Source organism: Cygnus olor, chromosome 6 (assembly GCF_009769625.2).
Source record: "Cygnus olor isolate bCygOlo1 chromosome 6, bCygOlo1.pri.v2, whole genome shotgun sequence".
NCBI classification, from domain to species: Eukaryota; Metazoa; Chordata; class Aves; order Anseriformes; family Anatidae; genus Cygnus; species Cygnus olor.
Window position 1 is genome coordinate 3,114,277 of NC_049174.1, and position 6,315 is coordinate 3,120,591.

At 39.4% G+C, this 6,315-nt stretch overlaps 1 long non-coding RNA gene across 1 annotated transcript in view; it reads left to right on the forward strand.

Moving 5' to 3' along the window:
* The window catches only part of LOC121072573, a 47,757-nt gene that overhangs the window by 17,176 nt on the left and 24,266 nt on the right, over positions 1 to 6,315 (forward strand). The window contains exon 2 of the long non-coding RNA XR_005821317.1: positions 4,303 to 4,361. This is a non-coding gene — a long non-coding RNA (uncharacterized LOC121072573). The remainder of the gene's footprint in view (positions 1 to 4,302; positions 4,362 to 6,315) is intronic.

A 6,315-nucleotide genomic window follows, 5' to 3' on the forward strand; every position in this document is an offset into this window, starting at 1 on the left:
CATTCAAACTTAATGAGTTGAATAACTTGGCATCTAATTGGACTTTAGATCACTGCTTGTCTTGTTAATGCAGTGTTAAAACTGAAGGTGACCAGATGTAATCGCAGTAAAAACTATTTTAGTACTCAGTATGCTACATGAGATCATATTTTAATTCCTATTAAATAGACTTCACTTGGTGTTACAAAATCCCAAGTATTTCTTTGTGCAGGCACCTGTTGAGCACCCTGCATGCTAATTTGTCATACAACATTAATAATAATGAACTTAAAGTCTACTTAAAGTACTTAAAGTGCCAGAATACCCCTGGAAAAATGCTTCTAGAAGATAAAATTACAAGCTTTTTATTTTCTCTACATTTCCAGTCTATTAAACTGTGGTATGAGTTGGGATTCCTTCCATCTTACCATTCTGGGAATGACATAGGGATAGCTATATGGGCTATAGTTATTATGGGCAGCTTTATATCACATTAATATGCTTTGGGGCTACATGAGGATCTCAGAAAGATATTCCAAAAAAAAAGTAAAATAAGAAAAGCAATGAGGATGAAGGAACAAACCATGACCTTGAATGCACCGAGTGCAGTGCAGAGCAGTAAGAGGTGAATTCAAAAGCAGGGCCAATTTTTATGGAGAGAAAATAAATGTGGAACTGTTTAAGGCCTCTATTCTGTAGTACATAAGCATGTGTCTGTTTTGAAGCAAGTGACTTCCTTTTATCCAGAAGTCAAATACAAAACCAAATGGAGTTGGGTCTTGTGTCAAGTGTAGGTCTCGCTTAACAATTTGGGCTATATCCTTAGACCTAACAAACTTCCTTTTTGTTTGCCAGTTCCCAGAGCACCCAGTGCCATTTTTTGAACACTTGCAAAACTGTGTGCCCTAGTGTTGTGCAGTCCATGCAATGCAATTTAAGAGGAAATGTAAGGGAAAGAGACATTACTTGAACTATGTCGGAAAGACTGATCCAAATTTGATTGATGCCTTATCTTTTAAAGCTTTATAATCTGTTGGACAGAATGTTGTAGGTGCTCATATGGCTTGAGAGTTAGATTTTGTACCGTACCATTTTAGAGCTACAGTCTAGTGATTTATTCGTAGAAGGAAGCTATCAAATATTAACCATTTCAAGGAAAAAAAAAAAAGTTTGTATGGGTAAGGTAAGCATTTGGAACATCAAGGCTGACTAGTGAACACCTAACTACAAGCTCTGTCCTTAATCTTGGTTAAGTAGTTCACCATATTGGTGTCACAGAAAAAAATCTGAAATACTTCCACACACTGCCAGTGATTTCTGTGCTTTATGAACTGTACCACAGGTAATATGTACAATCTGAAATGTTTGCGAAGCCTTAAGATTTAGGCTACCTAGATCTAGTGGTACTAAAAGTGAAATGTGGTCAAGGCGGGACCATTCCTTTTGCCTTCAGACAGTAAGAATTCAGTCAGATACAGTCTGCTTGAAATAAAATAAAAAAAATAAATAAATAAAAAGTACTGGGGCATAGCAGACAGGGTTGCATTTTTCACAGTTTTTCTTCATTCTTCTAATATTCCATACATATTTTAAGGTGCTTGTCACTTCCAGCATCACAGAAAGTTATTATGCATATACTTGATCTGCCCCAAAAGGAATTCAGCATTTCAAGAAAGCCATTAAATTATGCACTATCTTAGTCTATGACCATCTATTCTTATCTGTATTACAGTTGCTGCCTATCTTCTATTTCTGCTCCCATTTCACTGCTTTCTTCCCCCCACTGCTTAGTTATTTCTTAGTTAAAATTCAATAGCAAGACCTTTGGGAGAAGTATCAGGTCCTCTTCTCCATTGATACAATTCTGTGGTCTATGAGAAAGGAAATGAAAATAAGTTTGAATAAGAAAAGTACTGATGGTTTTGTACGTGACATATCATATTCCTGTTAAATATTTCACTGTATGATTGGAGATGGAAAAAGTATTTTCTCTCTAAACCTATTTGGAACATGTAGAAGGACGTTTGATCTTAAGATTTTCAAGTTCATCCAGCAGGTTTTCAGCTGGAAGACCCTCGCCTCCTAAAACATCCAATAGATTCAAAAAAGAGACTGCTTAATTCATTTCCATAAATCATTTTTTGCTCAGTCTAATTTGAATGTAAGCTTTCCCCTTCTCCCCAGACTTACGTACGTGCTTGGGAGGCCTCCTAGTAATGCTCCCAACTCAGAAACTCCACTTAGGGCATGAAACAGTTTTTGTGAAAACTTCAGTTGATCCTGTTATTTTAGTAATCAGCAATCAGCTATCCATACATAAAGATTTCTGAAAACTTTTCATCCAGCTCCACTGGTGACAGTATTACTGTGTTCTAGAACAAACATGGTGTTTATAATTGTGTATGTTAGCAAGTATTTAATCTAGCTCCTCTTCGGTGTGGGGCCGATAGAAATGCAGGTGTTTAATGAACCTTTTCCATTTGCCTAAACATTCTGAATTGGCAGAGAATGGACTTGTGCGAAGCAGTGTTTTTGTCAGTGTCTAATACTCTCCTGTGTAGCCAACCTGAGGAACCGGGAGTTTAAAAAGGCAAGCCTAGCCTAGCCCAGCAGCACAGCCTTGGTGTAAAGATGGAAACGTCTAAAAGGTCAGCTAGAGAGTCAAGTGGGCCCAGAAGCCCTGAGGACAGGCAAGCTTTGTGGGCAGAAGTTACCCTCCATGGACATGGCTTGGGTGCTGCTTGCAGACAGCTACCTGTTTGGAAAAAATAGCAACAACCCGGTTCTCGGAGGGACTGAAAGCTTGAAGTGATACTTGTATTTGGGTATGGTGTATTTCACAGGATCAGACCCAAGAGCAGGAAATTGTCTTCAGAGCTCTTTTGTTTTGAAACTGAGCTTTATTTCTGTAATCTTTAAGATTCTGCCAGGAATTATACTATATATTTTCTTTAGATTCAGAAATCTGATTTCTATTAGTGACTGTATGAACTTCAGTTTTATTAAACAGAATATATTGGTGGGAAGGGGAATGTAGTTTATACAGTAAACATATGCCTGTGGGACTTTGGAGAAGTGAATTGTTAAAATGGCTCCAACATGTAAAGACTGCATGAAAATCCCACAAAAACCTGAGATGAAGTTAATGCTGACAGTGTGTAAGCTAATAGTACCTTTATTGTAGACATCTGCAGCCAAAGGATCCTCTTGGGATCACCATTTGCTTACCCAGGGAATTTGTTGACAAGTTAGATGTCAGCATCCTCAAGTTTTATGGACTGGAACAGAAGGGTGTTACCTGCTCTATGTTTTATAGACCAACTCTTTGGTTAGTGATGTAGCAGTCAGTTGTACTGTTGGACCAGGGAGGGAGACAATTTGTCAGGTCATAGCTGGAGACTGGTTTGGTCAGTGTGCACTGAGAAAGACTACACCAGTCCAGGAGACTCCTGACATAGCAGAAAGTGTTAAATGTCAGCTTAAAATCATCTGTGCTAGTCTCAGACTTCAGTAAATATTCGTAAACAGTCTCTAAATTACAGAGAAATTCCAATAGTATTGCATTCTATATCAAATATCAAATGAAAGCAGCATCATTAGTGACACACTAATGAATACCACATGAATTAATAATAATCAGCTACTTTTTGATGTCTCTCTGGCTTCCATCTGTCTCTTAAATCACTTGAAATAATTAATTGCTTAATGCCTTTCACCTCTGACAGACAGAAATAAATTGCAGATTAAAAATACTTGTGTTGGCAGTGGGCAGAGCCAACTAAGGTAGAAGTACAGCTTTTGCTGCTGATCTAGAGGGATGAGGCGTTTTGCCCTGCTGAGCCTACCTTGCCCAGGTTGCAGTACACAAATAGAGGAGGCGATGCTATACTGCTCTCTTCAGTCAGATACTTTCCCAGGCCCACAGGGTTTTTGTGGAGTTTGTTCTCCTCCAGAGAGCTGGATCAATAGCTCTGAAGTCTCCAGCCCTCTCTTTGTAGCGCTGCTACAGTAACTTTCCCCTTTAACTTGCGTGTGTTGGTAGGCCACAAGGTAGTGAAACACAGCCTCAGTCACTTCTGCCGAGATGAGTCGAGAGTGTTAGAGGTCTTGGATAGAGTCACCTCTCTGTTGAGAACTGCCCTGATATCTCTCTGTGGGATAAGCAACAAACAGATTGCAAGAAATTCCAGGCTTGTGGACATGGGATAAATGTGAATGACAGCCTGATGTAAATGCAAACGCTGTAATACAGCATTCTTTATTTTGAAAACTGCCTGGCCATGAAGATTTTAGTATTTTAATTTTAATTATCTTTATTTATAGATACTAAGGAACTCAGTTGCTTGGAGACCTGCATCTTGTTATCCGTGCTGAAAGGCCAGGTAAGGCCAGTTATTCAAATAATGTTGTAGTGACCAGAGAATGCATGAGAAGCACATTAATTTTTAATCAGCGTGAGAATGGGGAAGTCAACTGTGATTTTTTCTTCTCAGAAGCTTTGAAAGTTGCAGATTTTGCAATCTTTTCATTTCAAAAAGTCTGGGAAGGTATTTAGGATAGGCTGTGGCAGGAGTCCTCCCACCACTGTGTTCTGCTTCATTGTACAACTGGCAACCCCATTACAGCACTGGATGCAAGAGTATCACTTTCATAAACGGTATAACTGACAACACCTATATATATTATAGTGTCTAGGCAATGTATGAGTTTCATATATTTTTTTTTAATTTAGACTTTTTTTCAACTTTTTAAATTGCCTCTTGATAAAGTGTGTGAGAGGGAAGGCATGGGTGCTCTGTGATTCACAGTGAAGGAAAGCCTGAATGTCTGTCTCTCAGCTTATGACAAATGCAGCTCATAGGATTCAGCTGCTAACGTAGAATTTAATTTAGTTCCACATTTTGCCTTCCTCAAACTTTTAAGATGATACAGAATCGCCACCTCTTACTTTATACTAAATGTTTTTAAATGCACATTTTCAAGCTCTGGAGTTACTAGGGGAGTTCCTCACAGAAAAATAACATTACCCTGCATGCACAGAGAAAATGGAAGGCAAAAAGAATTTGTTTTGCTGGAGTGATAGCTACTAGACTTTCACATATTTAAAGCTCTGGGAAAGCTACTACAGGAAAAAATAAAAAACAAATAATTAAATGGTTCTTTTGCACATTTCTATTCCAATAACCACTACAAATTCCTTGCAGAAAATTCCCCAGGCAAAACAGTTTCTTGCAGGTACAATGATGGTAGATTGAAGGAGCTGCAGGGGCTAGGTGTCCACCTGGAGGGTCTGTGATCCCCCTAATGTCGGGCTGGTGGCAGCAACAGAGCCAGGCTGAGCCTGCCTGAAGGATTTCTGCCCTCCAGCCCTGCTCCTCCAACACGGGGGCTGTGGCAACAGTGGCTCCAGCTGGCTTTGGGTGGCCTTTGCTGTTGTCCATCTCCATGGAAAGGGTTACAGGATGGCACACACAGTTTCTCTCTAAAGGTGTATAAGCACAGCATTTAGGAAGAGATTAAAAGGAAGCTGAGTATTAGTGGCAGGGAAACTGCAAGTAGAAAAGGTCCCTTTGCTCCTCTACCACTGCCTTGCAGTTCCCATCACCCAGGTGGCACTGGCAGTGGTTGGGAACCTGTCACTGCAGGGCTGTCCAGCCCCATCCCTGCATCTCTGAGTTCAGGTCTTGCTACAGGGACTGTGTGCAGGAAGCAGAGTCAATGGTAAATCTTGCAGAGGAAATAACATGAAAGTGAGGAAAGACTAGAAAGGAAAAGTAGATGTGGTCTAGGAAAAAGTATGAAGCAGAAACGGGCAAGAAAAGCAAACAAAGAAAACAAAAGAATAATGGGCAAGCAAACTAGAAGCAAAGCAATAACAACATAGGACATAGGCTCAGAAGTGTTTTGCAGGGGTATTACAAAACAAAAACTCCACTGGGGAAAGGAGGGCAAGCACTGGGTTAAGACAAGGCAAGATTTCACTGTGCCTGAAAGCATCTTGTTGAGATGAATTTTCTTTATGCATCCATACCCTTTACCTAAGAGCAGTGAGAATAGTTTGAGGCTTGTTGGGTATGAAATGTATTTATGATTCTCTACTCTCATATAAATGTGTACTTTGTTCAAAAATTGTTTTCCTTATTTACTCGGGGCATGTACTTAGACTGCCGAAGTTAAATGTCACTCCTATCTACTAGAAATATTTTGTTCTGGGTAATAGCCCAATGCCTTTAAAATTCAGAATATTATGCTTTAGTTAAAAATAATGGGCAATATAGCTGTATTTCACAATGAATAAGTGTATTAATTATGAGGCAAATCACACTGGATACTGGT